This window comes from Eschrichtius robustus, chromosome 1 (assembly GCF_028021215.1).
Source record: "Eschrichtius robustus isolate mEscRob2 chromosome 1, mEscRob2.pri, whole genome shotgun sequence".
In the NCBI taxonomy this organism is placed as follows: domain Eukaryota; kingdom Metazoa; phylum Chordata; class Mammalia; order Artiodactyla; family Eschrichtiidae; genus Eschrichtius; species Eschrichtius robustus.
The window spans coordinates 142923458-142943405 of NC_090824.1; the positions used below are offsets into that span (position 1 = coordinate 142923458).

Sequence of the window (19948 nt, forward strand, 5' to 3'; positions counted from 1 at the left end):
CGCCCTGCTGGCTGGAGTAGGGCACGTTGGGCGATGCTGTTGAGCGTTTGAGCGGTTCCTTAGGGGTCAGGGCCGCGAACCTTGCAGGATGGGAGCTGCCTGAGATATGGCCGGGAAGGTGGCCTAGTTTACGCTGTGGGGTCCAACATGGGTCATGGCTGCTGAAGCCCACTGCTTCCTGTGGTGGGCATTCCCACGGGTCAAAGGAAAGAGATTAGGCCTAGTTGGAAAGAAGTTGCACTTTGTTCGATGTTCTTTAGCCCATTGAGTGGTTTCAGGCTGCATCTTGCCAGTAGAATGCTGTAGGTCGGTGTCGGTTCACCCATGGGAGTTCCCCTGCTTCCGAAAGTGCTGGGAGTGACCCCAAGTGCACATCAGATGTGCTGGTAGCTGGCAGGTTCTCGAGTTGCACGTAGATGTCACAGCCACGGCCGGGAGGAAGGTCTCATCCAGTCTTTGTGCTCTGGTCAGAAGGCGTGGCTGTGGGAGAGCGGGAGTCCGTGGAGTATTTCAACAGCCCCTGGGGGTTAAAGTTTGCATGCGGCCTCTGGAAGCTGACAGGGGGCTTTCTCCTTTCAGTTGGGGGTCTAGACAGGGTGTTGTGTATAAGCTATGGCGTTTACTGTTGGACGCCTCGTCACAGGGCTACAGGGACACACAGAGACCAAGACGCGTAGTCAGCGGCACACAGAGAAACCCACAAGAGCGTCTGCGTAGTCAGTCACAGTCACACGCGTGAACACAGAAATACAGCCTCTCACACACCGGCCAATGTATGTGCCTAACTTCCTGCAGTCGTACTATCAGACATGCAGTCAATTCTCGGTAAGGGATAGAGGTCCTTGGGAAGCAGTTTCAGAGCTCAAGCCCAGGTAAATGATTGTATGGATCATGTCCTTTGAGGACACCAGTCCACTTCCCAGGTGCAGTTGCTGGGCAAGCCTCGCCGTCGGCAAAAACAAGAAGATCTTCGTGTGCCCTGATGACTGGAGGTGCTAAGAAGAACTGGAAAAAGTGAGGCGGGGCCATGTTCCCGAGCATGGTCGGGGATAACTCAGGATGGTATGTATTCAACCACCCCAAGATGTGCTATTAGATATTAGGTTTTCCTCAGATGGGCCAAATGGCTGCAAGAGTGGCTTGATTGTTCGTCTTGTTGAGGGGCCTGAGGGCTGTGGATTCTCCAGACTCTTGTGGTACCCCAGGCTCATGACTCCCCTGCAGAGCCCGGCGCACTGCCCGGTTGTGTTCTGCAGCATCCCAGCATGTGCTTGGGTCGATGATGACACCCTTGTATGCATTCCTTGGAAACTCTGAACAAAATGGGTGAGAACACTCTACCGTATCCTTATCGAAACTGAGGTTCAGCACGTTTCCTCTCTCGGGTGTAGGGGACTGTTAGGAGTGAAGGCCAGTGTCCCCTGCCGAGATGCACGCAAACACCACCAAGGACTCCAGTATTGGAGGGGCTCCTGACTGAGGGTCGACCGTGTCTGCCCATAAGCTGGGTCATCTATGAATCCGCGGTCCCTGCTAAAAGGCCGTGAGGGAATGCAAGGGGGCAGGCTCTCCTGCTAGTGTTCAGAGTCGGAGTGTGTGCTGGTGTGGGCCCAGTGAGTTTTCAGCTTGGAGAAGTGTGTTTTGACCAGGATCACGCTTTGTGCATGCCGCTTCGGTGGTTGATTTTGGAAGCCAAAATGAGCAAGCTTCCCTGGTTGGAGCCTGGAGCCTCAGGCCAGGCCTGTGGCCCTCTCTGTTGTCGTGTTTGGTGCGGTGAGGTTCTTGAGTGCCCGGTGGGGCTGGAGCAGTGGGCGGGGGTGGGATGGAGTTTGGTGATGGTGGAAGGGGGCTGATGGATTAGGCCTCGCTGCTGCCCCTGAAGCTGCCAGCACACTGTTGGCGCTAAGTGGATCATCGTGGAGTGGAGTGAGGATCGAGTGCTGCATTTAAGCCTGCGTAGTGGCTGCTGCCCTGGAGAGAAAGGTAAGGTATCATGAGGACAGGTCCTGTGTGATGTCGTGGGATGGGCTGTCATCATTGGGTTGCAGGCGCTGGCCTCGGCTTCCCAAGGATGTGTCTTGTTCGTGATGGCCTGGCATCAGCTGCCTATGGTGGGGATGGCTGTGGCAGTTCATGAGGATGCAGTGAGGTAGGTTACCTGTGAAGAGTTGCAATCCCGTTTCCAGAGGAGTGACTCCCCACGGGTGTCTTGCGGGACATAGAGAAGATGGACATGCTGAGGCATCTGTGCCGGCCTTCTTGGGGGTAGGTGAGTTATGCAAACAAGCCCTTGGGTCGCTCTTTTCCCACTTTTGGGAATGTGCAAAGCGATAGTGTTTCTGCCGGAGGGCATGACGCGGCCGGCCCGTATGGCATGCAGGCCGTTCGAATAGCCAGAGCTTTATCCAGAGCAGTCCGTTGGCGGGGCAGAGAAGGGGGCAGTGTTGCCATCCTTGGTTCGCTGCCAAAGCCAGCCACTCTTCCCTTTCAGGCTTCCAAGTGCCCTCACATGGCAGAGGTCTTCCGTTGCAAGTCTTTCTGTGGTCCTCGGGGACCATGCCTTTGATCACTCTGAGTTCCTCAGTGGTGTCACTGTGGCAGTGGAGAATTTCCAGGATGCATCAGGTGGGATCAGCATCTTCAAAGCAGACAGGCCTGCGGTCTGTCTTCCCTGGTGCTCAGTGTTCCCGTGTTCGGAAGATGTCTGTGTCTTCCAGTAGGGACGCGTCGGCCTGCTGGCTGGAGTAGGGCAGGTTGGACGAGGCTGTTGTGCGTTTGAGCGGTTCCTTAGGGGTCAGGGCCGCGAACCTTGCAGGATGGGAGCTGCCTGAGACATGGCCGGGAAGGTGGCCTAGTTTCCGCTGTGGGGTTCCAACATGGGTCATGGCTGCTGAAGCCCACTGCCTCCTGTGGTGGGCATTCCCACGGGTCAAAGGAAAGTGATTAGGCCTAGTTGGCAAGAAGTTGCACTTTGTTCGATGTTCTTTAGCCCCTTGAGTTGTTTCAGGCTGCATCTTGCCAGTAGAACGCTGTAGGTCGGTGTCGGGTCAACCATGGGCGTTCCCTTGCTTCCAAAATGTTGGGAGTGACCCCAAGTGCACATCAGATGTGCTGGTAGCTGGCAGGTTCTCGAGTTGCACGTAGATGTCACACCCACGGCCGGGAGGCAGGTCTCGTCCAGTCTTTGTGCTGTGGTCAGAAGGCGTGGCTGTGGGAGAGCGGGAGTCCGTGGAGTATTTCAATAGCCCCTGGGGGTTAAAGTTTGCATGCGGTCTCTGGAAGCTGACAGGGGGCTTTCTCCTTTCAGTTGTGGGTCTAGACAGGGTGTTGTGTATAAACTATGGCGTTTACTGTTGGACGCCTCTTCACAGTGCTACAGGGACACACAGAGACCAAGAAGCATAGTCAGGGGCACACTAAGAAACTCACAAGAGCGTCTGCGTACTCAGTCACAGTCACACGCGTGAACACAGAAATACAGCCTCTCACACACCGGCCAATGTATGTGCCTAACTTCCTGCAGTCGTACTATCAGACATGCAGTCAATTCTCGGTAAGGGATAGAGGTCCTTGGGAAGCAGTTTCAGAGCTCAAGCCCAGGTAAATGTTTGTATGGATCACGTCCTTTGAGGACACCAGTCCACTTCCCAGGTGCAGTTGCTGGGCAAGCCTCGCCGTCGGCAAAAACAAGAAGATCTTCGTGTGCCCTGATGACTGGAGGTGCTAAGAAGAACTGGAAAAAGTGAGGCGGGGCCATGTTCCCGAGCATGGTCGGGGATAACTCAGGATGGTAGGTATTCAACCACCCCAGGATGTGCCATTAGATATTAGGTTTTCCTCAGATGGGCCCAATGGATGTAAGAATGGCTTGATTGTTCGTCTTGTTGAGTGGCCTGAGGGCCGTGGATTCTCCAGGCTTTTAGGGTACCCCAGGCTCATGACTCCCCTGCAGCGCCCGGCGCACTGCCCGGTTGTGTTCTGCAGCATCCCAGCATGTGCTTGGATAGATGATGACACCCTTGTATGCATTCCTTGGAAACTCTGAACAACATGGGTGAGAACACTCTACCGTATCCTTAACGAAAATGAGGTTCAGCACGTTTCCTCTCTCGGGTGTAGGGGACTGTTAGGAGTGAAGGCCAGTGTCCCCTGCCGACATGCACGCAAACACCACCAAGGACTCCAGTATTGGAGGGGCTCCTGACTGAGGGTCGACCGTGTCTGCCCATAAGCTGGGTCATCTATGAATCCGCGGTCCCTGCTAAAAGGCCGTGAGGGAATGCAAGGGGGCAGGCTCTCCTGCTAGTGTTCAGAGTCGGAGTGTGTGCTGGTGTGTGCCCAGTGAGCTTTCAGCTTGGAGAAGTGTGTTTTGACCAGGATCACGCTTTGTGCATGCCGCTTCGGTGGTTGATTTTGGAAACCAAAATGAGCAAGGTTCCCTGGTTGGAGCCTGGAGCCTCAGGCCAGGCCTGTGGCCCTCTCTGTTGTTGTGTTTGGTGCGGTGAGGTTCTTGAGTGCCCGGTGGGGCTGGAGCAGTGGGCGGGGGTGGGATGGAGTTTGGTGATGGTGGAAGGGGGCTGATGGATTAGGCCTCGCTGCTGCCCCTGAAGCTGCCAGCACACTGTTGGCGCTAAGTGGATCATCGTGGAGTGGGGTGAGGATCGAGTGCTGCATTTAAGCCTGTGTAGTGGCTGCTGCCCTGGAGAGAAAGGTAAGGTATCATGGGACAGGTCCTGTGTGATATCGTGGGATGGGCTGTCATCATTGGGTTGCAGGCGCTGGCCTCGGCTTCCCAAGGATGTGTCTTGTTCGTGATGGCCTGGCATCAGCTGCCTATGGTGGGGATGGCTTTGGCAGTTCATGAGGATGCAGTGAGGTAGGTTACCTGTGAAGAGTTGCAATCCCGTTTCCAGTGGAGTGACTCCCCATGGGTGTCTTGCGGGACATAGAGAAGACGGACATGCTGAGGCATCTGTGCCGGCCTTCTTGGGGGTAGGTGAGTTATGCAAACAAGCCCTTGGGTCGCTCTTTTCCCACTTTTGGGAATGTGCAAAGCGATAGTGTTTCTGCCGGAGGGCATGACGCGGCCGGCCCGTGCGGCATGCAGGCCTTTCGAATAGCCAGAGCTTTATCCAGAGCAGTCCGTTGGCGGGGAAGAGAAGGGGGCACTGTTGCCATCCCTGGTGCACTGCAAAGGCCAGCCACGGTTCCCTTTCAGGCTTCCAAGTGCCCACACATGGCAGAGGTCTTCCGTTGCAAGTCTGTCTGTGGTCCTCGGGGACCATGCCTTTGATCACTCTGAGTTCCTCAGTGGTGTCACTGTGGCAGTGGAGAATTTCCAGGATGCATCAGGTGGGATCAGCATCTTCAAAGCAGACAGGCTTGTGGTCTGTCTTCCCTGGTGTTCAGTGTTCCCGTGTTCGGAAGATGTCTGTGGCTTCCAGTAGGGACGCGTCGCCCTGCTGGCTGGAGTAGGGCACGTTGGGCGAGGCTGTTGAGTGTTTGAGCGGTTCCTTAGGGGTCAGGGCCGCGAACCTTGCAGGATGGGAGCTGCCTGAGATATGGCCGGGAAGGTGGCCTAGTTTACGCTGTGGGGTTCCAACATGGGTCATGGCTGCTGAAGCCCACTGCTTCCTGTGGTGGGCATTCCCACGGGTCAAAGGAAAGAGATTAGGCCTAGTTGGAAAGAAGTTGCACTTTGTTCGATGTTCTTTAGCCCATTGAGTGGTTTCAGGCTGCATCTTGCCAGTTGAATGCTGTAGGTCGGTGTCGGTTCACCCATGGGAGTTCCCCTGCTTCCGAAAGTGCTGGGAGTGACCCCAAGTGCACATCAGATGTGCTGGTAGCTGGCAGGTTCTCGAGTTGCACGTAGATGTCACAGCCACGGCCGGGAGGAAGGTCTCATCCAGTCTTTGTGCTCTGGTCAGAAGGCGTGGCTGTGGGAGAGCGGGAGTCCGTGGAGTATTTCAACAGCCCCTGGGGGTTAAAGTTTGCATGCGGCCTCTGGAAGCTGACAGGGGGCTTTCTCCTTTCAGTTGGGGGTCTAGACAGGGTGTTGTGTATAAGCTATGGCGTTTACTGTTGGACGCCTCTTCACAGGGCTACAGGGACACACAGAGACCAAGACGCGTAGTCAGCGGCACACAGAGAAACCCACAAGAGCGTCTGCGTAGTCAGTCACAGTCACACGCGTGAACACAGAAATACAGCCTCTCACACACCGGCCAATGTATGTGCCTAACTTCCTGCAGTCGTACTATCAGACATGCAGTCAATTCTCGGTAAGGGATAGAGGTCCTTGGGAAGCAGTTTCAGAGCTCAAGCCCAGGTAAGTGTTTTTATGGATCATGTCCTCTGAGGACACCAGTCCACTTCCCAGGTGCAGTTGCTGGGCAAGCCTCGCCGTCGGCAAAAACAAGAAGATCTTCGTGTGCCCTGATGACTGGAGGTGCTAAGAAGAACTGGAAAAAGTGAGGCGGGGCCATGTTCCCGAGCATGGTCGGGGATAACTCAGGATGGTATGTATTCAACCACCCCAAGATGTGCTATTAGATATTAGGTTTTCCTCAGATGGGCCAAATGGCTGCAAGAGTGGCTTGATTGTTCGTCTTGTTGAGGGGCCTGAGGGCTGTGGATTCTCCAGGCTTTTGTGGTACCCCAGGCTCATGACTCCCCTGCAGAGCCCGGCGCACTGCCCGGTTGTGTTCTGCAGCATCCCAGCATGTGCTTGGGTCGATGATGACACCCTTGTATGCATTCCTTGGAAACTCTGAACAAAATGGGTGAGAACACTCTACCGTATCCTTATCGAAACTGAGGTTCAGCACGTTTCCTCTCTCGGGTGTAGGGGACTGTTAGGAGTGAAGGCCAGTGTCCCCTGCCGACATGCACGCAAACACCACCAAGGACTCCAGTATTGGAGGGGCTCCTGACTGTGGGTCGACCGTGTCTGCCCATAAGCTGGGTCATCTATGAATCCGCGGTCCCTGCTAAAAGGCCGTGAGGGAATGCAAGGGGGCAGGCTCTCCTGCTAGTGTTCAGAGTCGGAGTGTGTGGTGGTGTAGGCCCAGTGAGCTTTCAGCTTGGAGAAGTGTGTTTTGACCAGGATCACGCTTTGTGCATGCCGCTTCGGTGGTTGATTTTGGAAGCCAAAATGAGCAAGCTTCCCTGGTTGGAGCCTGGAGCCTCAGGCCAGGCCTGTGGCCCTCTCTGTTGTCGTGTTTGGTGCGGTGAGGTTCTTGAGTGCCCGGTGGGGCTGGAGCAGTGGGCGGGGGTGGGATGGAGTTTGGTGATGGTGGAAGGGGGCTGATGGATTAGGCCTCGCTGCTGCCCCTGAAGCTGCCAGCACACTGTTGGCGCTAAGTGGATCATCGTGGAGTGGAGTGAGGATCGAGTGCTGCATTTAAGCCTGCGTAGTGGCTGCTGCCCTGGAGAGAAAGGTAAGGTATCATGAGGACAGGTCCTGTGTGATGTCGTGGGATGGGCTGTCATCATTGGGTTGCAGGCGCTGGCTCGGCTTCCCAAGGATGTGTCTTGTTCGTGATGGCCTGGCATCAGCTGCCTATGGTGGGGATGGCTTTGGCAGTTCATGAGGATGCAGTGAGGTAGGTTACCTGTGAAGAGTTGCAATCCCGTTTCCAGAGGAGTGACTCCCCACGGGTGTCTTGCGGGACATAGAGAAGATGGACATGCTGAGGCATCTGTGCCGGCCTTCTTGGGGGTAGGTGAGTTATGCAAACAAGCCCTTGGGTCGCTCTTTTCCCACTTTTGGGAATGTGCAAAGCGATAGTGTTTCTGCCAGAGGGCATGACGCGGCCGGTCCGTATGGCATGCAGGCCGTTCGAATAGCCAGAGCTTTATCCAGAGCAGTCCGTTGGCGGGGCAGAGAAGGGGGCAGTGTTGCCATCCTTGGTTCGCTGCCAAAGCCAGCCACTCTTCCCTTTCAGGCTTCCAAGTGCCCTCACATGGCAGAGGTCTTCCGTTGCAAGTCTTTCTGTGGTCCTCGGGGACCATGCCTTTGATCACTCTGAGTTCCTCAGTGGTGTCACTGTGGCAGTGGAGAATTTCCAGGATGCATCAGGTGGGATCAGCATCTTCAAAGCAGACAGGCCTGCGGTCTGTCTTCCCTGGTGCTCAGTGTTCCCGTGTTCGGAAGATGTCTGTGTCTTCCAGTAGGGACGCGTCGGCCTGCTGGCTGGAGTAGGGCAGGTTGGACGAGGCTGTTGTGCGTTTGAGCGGTTCCTTAGGGGTCAGGGCCGCGAACCTTGCAGGATGGGAGCTGCCTGAGACATGGCCGGGAAGGTGGCCTAGTTTCCGCTGTGGGGTTCCAACATGGGTCATGGCTGCTGAAGCCCACTGCCTCCTGTGGTGGGCATTCCCACGGGTCAAAGGAAAGTGATTAGGCCTAGTTGGCAAGAAGTTGCACTTTGTTCGATGTTCTTTAGCCCCTTGAGTTGTTTCAGGCTGCATCTTGCCAGTAGAACGCTGTAGGTCGGTGTCGGGTCAACCATGGGCGTTCCCTTGCTTCCAAAATGTTGGGAGTGACCCCAAGTGCACATCAGATGTGCTGGTAGCTGGCAGGTTCTCGAGTTGCACGTAGATGTCACACCCACGGCCGGGAGGCAGGTCTCGTCCAGTCTTTGTGCTGTGGTCAGAAGGCGTGGCTGTGGGAGAGCGGGAGTCCGTGGAGTATTTCAATAGCCCCTGGGGGTTAAAGTTTGCATGCGGTCTCTGGAAGCTGACAGGGGGCTTTCTCCTTTCAGTTGTGGGTCTAGACAGGGTGTTGTGTATAAACTATGGCGTTTACTGTTGGACGCCTCTTCACAGTGCTACAGGGACACACAGAGACCAAGAAGCATAGTCAGGGGTACACTGAGAAACTCACAAGAGCGTCTGCGTACTCAGTCACAGTCACACGCGTGAACACAGAAATACAGCCTCTCACACACCGGCCAATGTATGTGCCTAACTTCCTGCAGTCGTACTATCAGACATGCAGTCAATTCTCGGTAAGGGATAGAGGTCCTTGGGAAGCAGTTTCAGAGCTCAAGCCCAGGTAAATGTTTGTATGGATCACGTCCTTTGAGGACACCAGTCCACTTCCCAGGTGCAGTTGCTGGGCAAGCCTCGCCGTCGGCAAAAACAAGAAGATCTTCGTGTGCCCTGATGACTGGAGGTGCTAAGAAGAACTGGAAAAAGTGAGGCGGGGCCATGTTCCCGAGCATGGTCGGGGATAACTCAGGATGGTAGGTATTCAACCACCCCAGGATGTGCCACTAGATATTAGGTTTTCCTCAGATGGGCCCAATGGATGTAAGAGTGGCTTGATTGTTCGTCTTGTTGAGTGGCCTGAGGGCTGTGGATTCTCCAGGCTTTTGGGGTACCCTAGGCTCATGACTCCCCTGCAGAGCCCGGCGCACTGCCCGGTTGTGTTCTGCAGCATCCCAGCATGTGCTTGGATAGATGATGACACCCTTGTATGCATTCCTTGGAAACTCTGAACAACATGGGTGAGAACACTCTACCGTATCCTTATCGAAACTGAGGTTCAGCACGTTTCCTCTCTCGGGTGTAGGGGACTGTTAGGAGTGAAGGCCAGTGTCCCCTGCCGACATGCACGCAAACACCACCAAGGACTCCAGTATTGGAGGGGCTCCTGACTGAGGGTCGACCGTGTCTGCCCATAAGCTGGGTCATCTATGAATCCGCGGTCCCTGCTAAAAGGCCGTGAGGGAATGCAAGGGGGCAGGCTCTCCTGCTAGTGTTCAGAGTCGGAGTGTGTGCTGGTGTGGGCCCAGTGAGTTTTCAGCTTGGAGAAGTGTGTTTTGACCAGGATCACGCTTTGTGCATGCCGCTTCGGTGGTTGATTTTGGAAGCCAAAATGAGCAAGCTTCCCTGGTTGGAGCCTGGAGCCTCAGGCCAGGCCTGTGGCCCTCTCTGTTGTCGTGTTTGGTGCGGTGAGGTTCTTGAGTGCCCGGTGGGGCTGGAGCCGTGGGCGGGGGTGGGATGGAGTTTGGTGATGGCGGAAGGGGGCTGATGGATTAGGCCTCGCTGCTGCCCGTGAAGCTGCCAGCACACTGTTGGCGCTAAGTGGATCATCGTGGAGTGGAGTGAGGATCGAGTGCTGCATTTAAGCCTGCGTAGTGGCTGCTGCCCTGGAGAGAAAGGTAAGGTATCATGAGGACAGGTCCTGTGTGATGTCGTGGGATGGGCTGTCATCATTGGGTTGCAGGCGCTGGCCTCGGCTTCCCAAGGATGTGTCTTGTTCGTGATGGCCTGGCATCAGCTGCCTATGGTGGGGATGGCTGTGGCAGTTCATGAGGATGCAGTGAGGTAGGTTACCTGTGAAGAGTTGCAATCCCGTTTCCAGAGGAGTGACTCCCCACGGGTGTCTTGCGGGACATAGAGAAGATGGACATGCTGAGGCATCTGTGCCGGCCTTCTTGGGGGTAGGTGAGTTATGCAAACAAGCCCTTGGGTCGCTCTTTTCCCACTTTTGGGAATGTGCAAAGCGATAGTGTTTCTGCCGGAGGGCATGACGCGGCCGGCCCGTATGGCATGCAGGCCGTTCGAATAGCCAGAGCTTTATCCAGAGCAGTCCGTTGGCGGGGCAGAGAAGGGGGCAGTGTTGCCATCCTTGGTTCGCTGCCAAAGCCAGCCACTCTTCCCTTTCAGGCTTCCAAGTGCCCTCACATGGCAGAGGTCTTCCGTTGCAAGTCTTTCTGTGGTCCTCGGGGACCATGCCTTTGATCACTCTGAGTTCCTCAGTGGTGTCACTGTGGCAGTGGAGAATTTCCAGGATGCATCAGGTGGGATCAGCATCTTCAAAGCAGACAGGCCTGCGGTCTGTCTTCCCTGGTGCTCAGTGTTCCCGTGTTCGGAAGATGTCTGTGTCTTCCAGTAGGGACGCGTCGGCCTGCTGGCTGGAGTAGGGCAGGTTGGACGAGGCTGTTGTGCGTTTGAGCGGTTCCTTAGGGGTCAGGGCCGCGAACCTTGCAGGATGGGAGCTGCCTGAGACATGGCCGGGAAGGTGGCCTAGTTTCCGCTGTGGGGTTCCAACATGGGTCATGGCTGCTGAAGCCCACTGCCTCCTGTGGTGGGCATTCCCACGGGTCAAAGGAAAGTGATTAGGCCTAGTTGGCAAGAAGTTGCACTTTGTTCGATGTTCTTTAGCCCCTTGAGTTGTTTCAGGCTGCATCTTGCCAGTAGAACGCTGTAGGTCGGTGTCGGGTCAACCATGGGCGTTCCCTTGCTTCCAAAATGTTGGGAGTGACCCCAAGTGCACATCAGATGTGCTGGTAGCTGGCAGGTTCTCGAGTTGCACGTAGATGTCACACCCACGGCCGGGAGGCAGGTCTCGTCCAGTCTTTGTTCTGTGGTCAGAAGGCGTGGCTGTGGGAGAGCGGGAGTCCGTGGAGTATTTCAATAGCCCCTGGGGGTTAAAGTTTGCATGCGGTCTCTGGAAGCTGACAGGGGGCTTTCTCCTTTCAGTTGTGGGTCTAGACAGGGTGTTGTGTATAAACTATGGCGTTTACTGTTGGACGCCTCTTCACAGTGCTACAGGGACACACAGAGACCAAGAAGCATAGTCAGGGGCACACTGAGAAACCCACAAGAGCGTCTGCGTACTCAGTCACAGTCACACGCGTGAACACAGAAATACAGCCTCTCACACACCGGCCAATGTATGTGCCTAACTTCCTGCAGTCGTACTATCAGACATGCAGTCAATTCTCGGTAAGGGATAGAGGTCCTTGGGAAGCAGTTTCAGAGCTCAAGCCCAGGTAAATGTTTGTATGGATCACGTCCTTTGAGGACACCAGTCCACTTCCCAGGTGCAGTTGCTGGGCAAGCCTCGCCGTCGGCAAAAACAAGAAGATCTTCGTGTGCCCTGATGACTGGAGGTGCTAAGAAGAACTGGAAAAAGTGAGGCGGGGCCATGTTCCCGAGCATGGTCGGGGATAACTCAGGATGGTAGGTATTCAACCACCCCAGGATGTGCCACTAGATATTAGGTTTTCCTCAGATGGGCCCAATGGATGTAAGAGTGGCTTGATTGTTCGTCTTGTTGAGTGGCCTGAGGGCTGTGGATTCTCCAGGCTTTTGGGGTACCCTAGGCTCATGACTCCCCTGCAGAGCCCGGCGCACTGCCCGGTTGTGTTCTGCAGCATCCCAGCATGTGCTTGGATAGATGATGACACCCTTGTATGCATTCCTTGGAAACTCTGAACAACATGGGTGAGAACACTCTACCGTATCCTTATCGAAACTGAGGTTCAGCACGTTTCCTCTCTCGGGTGTAGGGGACTGTTAGGAGTGAACACCAGTGTCCCCTGCCGACATGCACGCAAACACCACCAAGGACTCCAGTATTGGAGGGGCTCCTGAATGAGGGTCGACCGTGTCTGCCCATAAGCTGGGTCATCTATGAATCCGCGGTCTCTGCTAAAAGGCCGTGAGGGAATGCAAGGGGGCAGGCTCTCCTGCTAGTCTTCAGAGTTGGAGTGTGTGCTGGTGTGTGCCCAGTGAGCTTTCAGCTTGGAGAAGTGTGTTTTGACCAGGATCACGCTTTGTGCATGCCGCTTCGGTGGTTGATTTTGGAAGCCAAAATGAGCAAGGTTCCCTGGTTGGAGCCTGGAGCCTCAGGCCAGGCCTGTGGCCCTCTCTGTTGTCGTGTTTCGTGCGGTGAGGTTCTTGAGTGCCCGGTGGGGCTGGAGCAGTGGGCGGGGGTGGGATGGAGTTTGGTGATGGTGGAAGGGGGCTGATGGATTAGGCCTCGCTGCTGCCCCTGAAGCTGCCAGCACACTGTTGGCGCTAAGTGGATCATCGTGGAGTGGGGTGAGGATCGAGTGCTGCATTTAAGCCTGCGTAGTGGCTGCTGCCCTGGAGAGAAAGGTAAGGTATCATGAGGACAGGTCCTGTGTGATGTCGTGGGATGGGCTGTCATCATTGGGTTGCAGGCGCTGGCCTCGGCTTCCCAAGGATGTGTCTTGTTCGTGATGGCGTGGCATCAGCTGCCTATGGTGGGGATGGCTTTGGCAGTTCATGAGGATGCAGTGAGGTAGGTTACCTGTGAAGAGTTGCAATCCCGTTTCCAGAGGAGTGACTCCCCACGGGTGTCTTGCGGGACATAGAGAAGATGGACATGCTGAGGCATCTGTGCCGGCCTTCTTGGGGGTAGGTGAGTTATGCAAACAAGCCCTTGGGTCGCTCTTTCCCACTTTTGGGAATGTGCAAAGCGATAGTGTTTCTGCCGGAGGGCATGACGCGGCCGGCCCGTATGGCATGCAGGCCGTTCGAATAGCCAGAGCTTTATCCAGAGTAGTCCGTTGGCGGGGCAGAGAAGGGGGCAGTGTTGCCATCCTTGGTTCGCTGCCAAAGCCAGCCACTCTTCCCTTTCAGGCTTCCAAGTGCCCTCACATGGCAGAGGTCTTCCGTTGCAAGTCTTTCTGTGGTCCTCGGGGACCATGCCTTTGATCACTCTGAGTTCCTCAGTGGTGTCACTGTGGCAGTGGAGAATTTCCAGGATGCATCAGGTGGGATCAGCATCTTCAAAGCAGACAGGCCTGCGGTCTGTCTTCCCTGGTGCTCAGTGTTCCCGTGTTCGGAAGATGTCTGTGTCTTCCAGTAGGGACGCGTCGGCCTGCTGGCTGGAGTAGGGCAGGTTGGACGAGGCTGTTGTGCGTTTGAGCGGTTCCTTAGGGGTCAGGGCCGCGAACCTTGCAGGATGGGATCTGCCTGAGACAAGGCCGGGAAGGTGGCCTAGTTTCCTCTGTGGGGTTCCAACATGGGTCATGGCTGCTGAAGCCCACTGCTTCCTGTGGTGGGCATTCCCACGGGTCAAAGGAAAGTGATTAGGCCTAGTTGGCAAGAAGTTGCACTTTGTTCGATGTTCTTTAGCCCCTTGAGTTGTTTCAGGCTGCATCTTGCCAGTAGAACGCTGTAGGTCGGTGTCGGGTCAACCATGGGCGTTCCCTTGCTTCCAAAATGTTGGGAGTGACCCCAAGTGCACATCAGATGTGCTGGTAGCTGGCAGGTTCTCGAGTTGCACGTAGATGTCACACCCACGGCCGGGAGGCATGTCTCGTCCAGTCTTTGTGCTGTGGTCAGAAGGCGTGGCTGTGGGAGAGCGGGAGTCCGTGGAGTATTTCAATAGCCCCTGGGGGTTAAAGTTTGCATGCGGTCTCTGGAAGCTGACAGGGGGCTTTCTCCTTTCAGTTGTGGGTCTAGACAGGGTGTTGTGTATAAACTATGGCGTTTACTGTTGGACGCCTCTTCACAGTGCTACAGGGACACACAGCGACCAAGAAGCATAGTCAGGGGCACACTGAGAAACCCACAAGAGCGTCTGCGTACTCAGTCACAGTCACACGCGTGAACACAGAAATACAGCCTCTCACACACCGGCCAATGTATGTGCCTAACTTCCTGCAGTCGTACTATCAGACATGCAGTCAATTCTCGGTAAGGGATAGAGGTCCTTGGGAAGCAGTTTCAGAGCTCAAGCCCAGGTAAATGTTTGTATGGATCACGTCCTTTGAGGACACCAGTCCACTTCCCAGGTGCAGTTGCTGGGCAAGCCTCGCCGTCGGCAAAAACAAGAAGATCTTCGTGTGCCCTGATGACTGGAGGTGCTAAGAAGAACTGGAAAAAGTGAGGCGGGGCCATGTTCCCGAGCATGGTCGGGGAAAACTCAGGATGGTAGGTATTCAACCACCCCAGGATGTGCCATTAGATATTAGGTTTTCCTCAGATGGGCCCAATGGATGTAAGAGTGGCTTGATTGTTCGTCTTGTTGAGTGGCCTGAGGGCCGTGGATTCTCCAGGCTTTTAGGGTACCCCAGGCTCATGACTCCCCTGCAGAGCCCGGCGCACTGCCCGGTTGTGTTCTGCAGCATCCCAGCATGTGCTTGGATAGATGATGACACCCTTGTATGCATTCCTTGGAAACTCTGAACAACATGGGTGAGAACACTCTACCGTATCCTTAACGAAAATGAGGTTCAGCACGTTTCCTCTCTCGGGTGTAGGGGACTGTTAGGAGTGAAGGCCAGTGTCCCCTGCCGACATGCACGCAAACACCACCAAGGACTCCAGTATTGGAGGGGCTCCTGACTGAGGGTCGACCGTGTCTGCCCATAAGCTGGGTCATCTATGAATCCGCGGTCCCTGCTAAAAGGCCGTGAGGGAATGCAAGGGGGCAGGCTCTCCTGCTAGTGTTCAGAGTCGGAGTGTGTGCTGGTGTGTGCCCAGTGAGCTTTCAGCTTGGAGAAGTGTGTTTTGACCAGGATCACGCTTTGTGCATGCCGCTTCGGTGGTTGATTTTGGAAACCAAAATGAGCAAGGTTCCCTGGTTGGAGCCTGGAGCCTCAGGCCAGGCCTGTGGCCCTCTCTGTTGTTGTGTTTGGTGCGGTGAGGTTCTTGAGTGCCCGGTGGGGCTGGAGCAGTGGGCGGGGGTGGGATGGAGTTTGGTGATGGCGGAAGGGGGCTGATGGATTAGGCCTCGCTGCTGCCCCTGAAGCTGCCAGCACACTGTTGGCGCTAAGTGGATCATCGTGGAGTGGGGTGAGGATCGAGTGCTGCATTTAAGCCTGTGTAGTGGCTGCTGCCCTGGAGAGAAAGGTAAGGTATCATGGGACAGGTCCTGTGTGATATCGTGGGATGGGCTGTCATCATTGGGTTGCAGGCGCTGGCCTCGGCTTCCCAAGGATGTGTCTTGTTCGTGATGGCCTGGCATCAGCTGCCTATGGTGGGGATGGCTTTGGCAGTTCATGAGGATGCAGTGAGGTAGGTTACCTGTGAAGAGTTGCAATCCCGTTTCCAGTGGAGTGACTCCCCATGGGTGTCTTGCGGGACATAGAGAAGACGGACATGCTGAGGCATCTGTGCCGGCCTTCTTGGGGGTAGGTGAGTTATGCAAACAAGCCCTTGGGTCGCTCTTTTCCCACTTTTGGGAATGTGCAAAGCGATAGTGTTTCTGCCGGAGGGCATGACGCGGCCGGCCCGTATGGCATGCAGGCCGTTCGAATAGCCAGAGCTTTATCCAGAGTAGTCCGTTGGCGGGGCAGAGAAGGGGGCAGTGTTGCCATCCTTGGTTCGCTGCCAAAGCCAGCCACTCTTCCCTTTCAGGCTTCCAAGTGCCCTCACATGGCAGAGGTCTTCCGTTGCAAGTCTTTCTGTGGTCCTCGGGGACCATGCCTTTGATCACTCTGAGTTCCTCAGTGGTGTCACTGTGGCAGTGGAGAATTTCCAGGATGCATCAGGTGGGATCAGCATCTTCAAAGCAGACAGGCCTGCGGTCTGTCTTCCCTGGTGCTCAGTGTTCCCGTGTTCGGAAGATGTCTGTGTCTTCCAGTAGGGACGCGTCGGCCTGCTGGCTGGAGTAGGGCAGGTTGGACGAGGCTGTTGTGCGTTTGAGCGGTTCCTTAGGGGTCAGGGCCGCGAACCTTGCAGGATGGGATCTGCCTGAGACAAGGCCGGGAAGGTGGCCTAGTTTCCTCTGTGGGGTTCCAACATGGGTCATGGCTGCTGAAGCCCACTGCCTCCTGTGGTGGGCATTCCCACGGGTCAAAGGAAAGTGATTAGGCCTAGTTGGCAAGAAGTTGCACTTTGTTCGATGTTCTTTAGCCCCTTGAGTTGTTTCAGGCTGCATCTTGCCAGTAGAACGCTGTAGGTCGGTGTCGGGTCAACCATGGGCGTTCCCTTGCTTCCAAAATGTTGGGAGTGACCCCAAGTGCACATCAGATGTGCTGGTAGCTGGCAGGTTCTCGAGTTGCACGTAGATGTCACACCCACGGCCGGGAGGCAGGTCTCGTCCAGTCTTTGTTCTGTGGTCAGAAGGCGTGGCTGTGGGAGAGCGGGAGTCCGTGGAGTATTTCAATAGCCCCTGGGGGTTAAAGTTTGCATGCGGTCTCTGGAAGCTGACAGGGGGCTTTCTCCTTTCAGTTGTGGGTCTAGACAGGGTGTTGTGTATAAACTATGGCGTTTACTGTTGGACGCCTCTTCACAGTGCTACAGGGACACACAGAGACCAAGAAGCATAGTCAGGGGCACACTGAGAAACCCACAAGAGCGTCTGCGTACTCAGTCACAGTCACACGCGTGAACACAGAAATACAGCCTCTCACACACCGGCCAATGTATGTGCCTAACTTCCTGCAGTCGTACTATCAGACATGCAGTCAATTCTCGGTAAGGGATAGAGGTCCTTGGGAAGCAGTTTCAGAGCTCAAGCCCAGGTAAATGTTTGTATGGATCACGTCCTTTGAGGACACCAGTCCACTTCCCAGGTGCAGTTGCTGGGCAAGCCTCGCCGTCGGCAAAAACAAGAAGATCTTCGTGTGCCCTGATGACTGGAGGTGCTAAGAAGAACTGGAAAAAGTGAGGCGGGGCCATGTTCCCGAGCATGGTCGGGGATAACTCAGGATGGTAGGTATTCAACCACCCCAGGATGTGCCACTAGATATTAGGTTTTCCTCAGATGGGCCCAATGGATGTAAGAGTGGCTTGATTGTTCGTCTTGTTGAGTGGCCTGAGGGCTGTGGATTCTCCAGGCTTTTGGGGTACCCTAGGCTCATGACTCCCCTGCAGAGCCCGGCGCACTGCCCGGTTGTGTTCTGCAGCATCCCAGCATGTGCTTGGATAGATGATGACACCCTTGTATGCATTCCTTGGAAACTCTGAACAACATGGGTGAGAACACTCTACCGTATCCTTATCGAAACTGAGGTTCAGCACGTTTCCTCTCTCGGGTGTAGGGGACTGTTAGGAGTGAACACCAGTGTCCCCTGCCGACATGCACGCAAACACCACCAAGGACTCCAGTATTGGAGGGGCTCCTGAATGAGGGTCGACCGTGTCTGCCCATAAGCTGGGTCATCTATGAATCCGCGGTCTCTGCTAAAAGGCCGTGAGGGAATGCAAGGGGGCAGGCTCTCCTGCTAGTCTTCAGAGTTGGAGTGTGTGCTGGTGTGTGCCCAGTGAGCTTTCAGCTTGGAGAAGTGTGTTTTGACCAGGATCACGCTTTGTGCATGCCGCTTCGGTGGTTGATTTTGGAAGCCAAAATGAGCAAGGTTCCCTGGTTGGAGCCTGGAGCCTCAGGCCAGGCCTGTGGCCCTCTCTGTTGTCGTGTTTCGTGCGGTGAGGTTCTTGAGTGCCCGGTGGGGCTGGAGCAGTGGGCGGGGGTGGGATGGAGTTTGGTGATGGTGGAAGGGGGCTGATGGATTAGGCCTCGCTGCTGCCCCTGAAGCTGCCAGCACACTGTTGGCGCTAAGTGGATCATCGTGGAGTGGGGTGAGGATCGAGTGCTGCATTTAAGCCTGCGTAGTGGCTGCTGCCCTGGAGAGAAAGGTAAGGTATCATGAGGACAGGTCCTGTGTGATGTCGTGGGATGGGCTGTCATCATTGGGTTGCAGGCGCTGGCCTCGGCTTCCCAAGGATGTGTCTTGTTCGTGATGGCGTGGCATCAGCTGCCTATGGTGGGGATGGCTTTGGCAGTTCATGAGGATGCAGTGAGGTAGGTTACCTGTGAAGAGTTGCAATCCCGTTTCCAGAGGAGTGACTCCCCACGGGTGTCTTGCGGGACATAGAGAAGATGGACATGCTGAGGCATCTGTGCCGGCCTTCTTGGGGGTAGGTGAGTTATGCAAACAAGCCCTTGGGTCGCTCTTTCCCACTTTTGGGAATGTGCAAAGCGATAGTGTTTCTGCCGGAGGGCATGACGCGGCCGGCCCGTATGGCATGCAGGCCGTTCGAATAGCCAGAGCTTTATCCAGAGTAGTCCGTTGGCGGGGCAGAGAAGGGGGCAGTGTTGCCATCCTTGGTTCGCTGCCAAAGCCAGCCACTCTTCCCTTTCAGGCTTCCAAGTGCCCTCACATGGCAGAGGTCTTCCGTTGCAAGTCTTTCTGTGGTCCTCGGGGACCATGCCTTTGATCACTCTGAGTTCCTCAGTGGTGTCACTGTGGCAGTGGAGAATTTCCAGGATGCATCAGGTGGGATCAGCATCTTCAAAGCAGACAGGCCTGCGGTCTGTCTTCCCTGGTGCTCAGTGTTCCCGTGTTCGGAAGATGTCTGTGTCTTCCAGTAGGGACGCGTCGGCCTGCTGGCTGGAGTAGGGCAGGTTGGACGAGGCTGTTGTGCGTTTGAGCGGTTCCTTAGGGGTCAGGGCCGCGAACCTTGCAGGATGGGATCTGCCTGAGACAAGGCCGGGAAGGTGGCCTAGTTTCCTCTGTGGGGTTCCAACATGGGTCATGGCTGCTGAAGCCCACTGCTTCCTGTGGTGGGCATTCCCACGGGTCAAAGGAAAGTGATTAGGCCTAGTTGGCAAGAAGTTGCACTTTGTTTGATGTTCTTTAGCCCCTTGAGTTGTTTCAGGCTGCATCTTGCCAGTAGAACGCTGTAGGTCGGTGTCGGGTCAACCATGGGCGTTCCCTTGCTTCCAAAATGTTGGGAGTGACCCCAAGTGCACATCAGATGTGCTGGTAGCTGGCAGGTTCTCGAGTTGCACGTAGATGTCACACCCACGGCCGGGAGGCTTGTCTCGTCCAGTCTTTGTGCTGTGGTCAGAAGGCGTGGCTGTGGGAGAGCGGGAGTCCGTGGAGTATTTCAATAGCCCCTGGGGGTTAAAGTTTGCATGCGGTCTCTGGAAGCTGACAGGGGGCTTTCTCCTTTCAGTTGTGGGTCTAGACAGGGTGTTGTGTATAAACTATGGCGTTTACTGTTGGACGCCTCTTCACAGTGCTACAGGGACACACAGCGACCAAGAAGCATAGTCAGGGGCACACTGAGAAACCCACAAGAGCGTCTGCGTACTCAGTCACAGTCACACGCGTGAACACAGAAATACAGCCTCTCACACACCGGCCAATGTATGTGCCTAACTTCCTGCAGTCGTACTATCAGACATGCAGTCAATTCTCGGTAAGGGATAGAGGTCCTTGGGAAGCAGTTT

The 19948-nt window shown here is 55.4% G+C and overlaps 7 non-coding genes across 7 annotated transcripts; all 7 read left to right on the plus strand.

The window, feature by feature from the left end:
• The first annotated feature begins 1273 nt into the window (after window positions 1-1273).
• On the plus strand, window positions 1274-1366 carry LOC137777394 (small nucleolar RNA SNORD116). The gene has a single exon (XR_011076509.1). It is a non-coding gene; the product is annotated as a small nucleolar RNA SNORD116 (small nucleolar RNA).
• Window positions 1367-4001: 2635 nt separating this feature from the next.
• LOC137751372 (small nucleolar RNA SNORD116) lies at window positions 4002-4094 on the plus strand. The gene has a single exon (XR_011070774.1). It is a non-coding gene; the product is annotated as a small nucleolar RNA SNORD116 (small nucleolar RNA).
• A 2635-nt stretch (window positions 4095-6729) lies between these two features.
• Window positions 6730-6822, plus strand: LOC137777402 (small nucleolar RNA SNORD116). Its single transcript, XR_011076510.1, has one exon. It is a non-coding gene; the product is annotated as a small nucleolar RNA SNORD116 (small nucleolar RNA).
• Window positions 6823-9456: 2634 nt separating this feature from the next.
• Window positions 9457-9549, plus strand: LOC137750666 (small nucleolar RNA SNORD116). The gene has a single exon (XR_011070519.1). It is a non-coding gene; the product is annotated as a small nucleolar RNA SNORD116 (small nucleolar RNA).
• Window positions 9550-12184: 2635 nt separating this feature from the next.
• On the plus strand, window positions 12185-12277 carry LOC137750668 (small nucleolar RNA SNORD116). Its single transcript, XR_011070524.1, has one exon. It is a non-coding gene; the product is annotated as a small nucleolar RNA SNORD116 (small nucleolar RNA).
• Window positions 12278-14911: 2634 nt separating this feature from the next.
• Window positions 14912-15004, plus strand: LOC137751379 (small nucleolar RNA SNORD116). The gene has a single exon (XR_011070775.1). It is a non-coding gene; the product is annotated as a small nucleolar RNA SNORD116 (small nucleolar RNA).
• A 2634-nt stretch (window positions 15005-17638) lies between these two features.
• LOC137750673 (small nucleolar RNA SNORD116) lies at window positions 17639-17731 on the plus strand. The gene has a single exon (XR_011070525.1). It is a non-coding gene; the product is annotated as a small nucleolar RNA SNORD116 (small nucleolar RNA).
• The last annotated feature ends 2217 nt before the right edge of the window (window positions 17732-19948 follow it).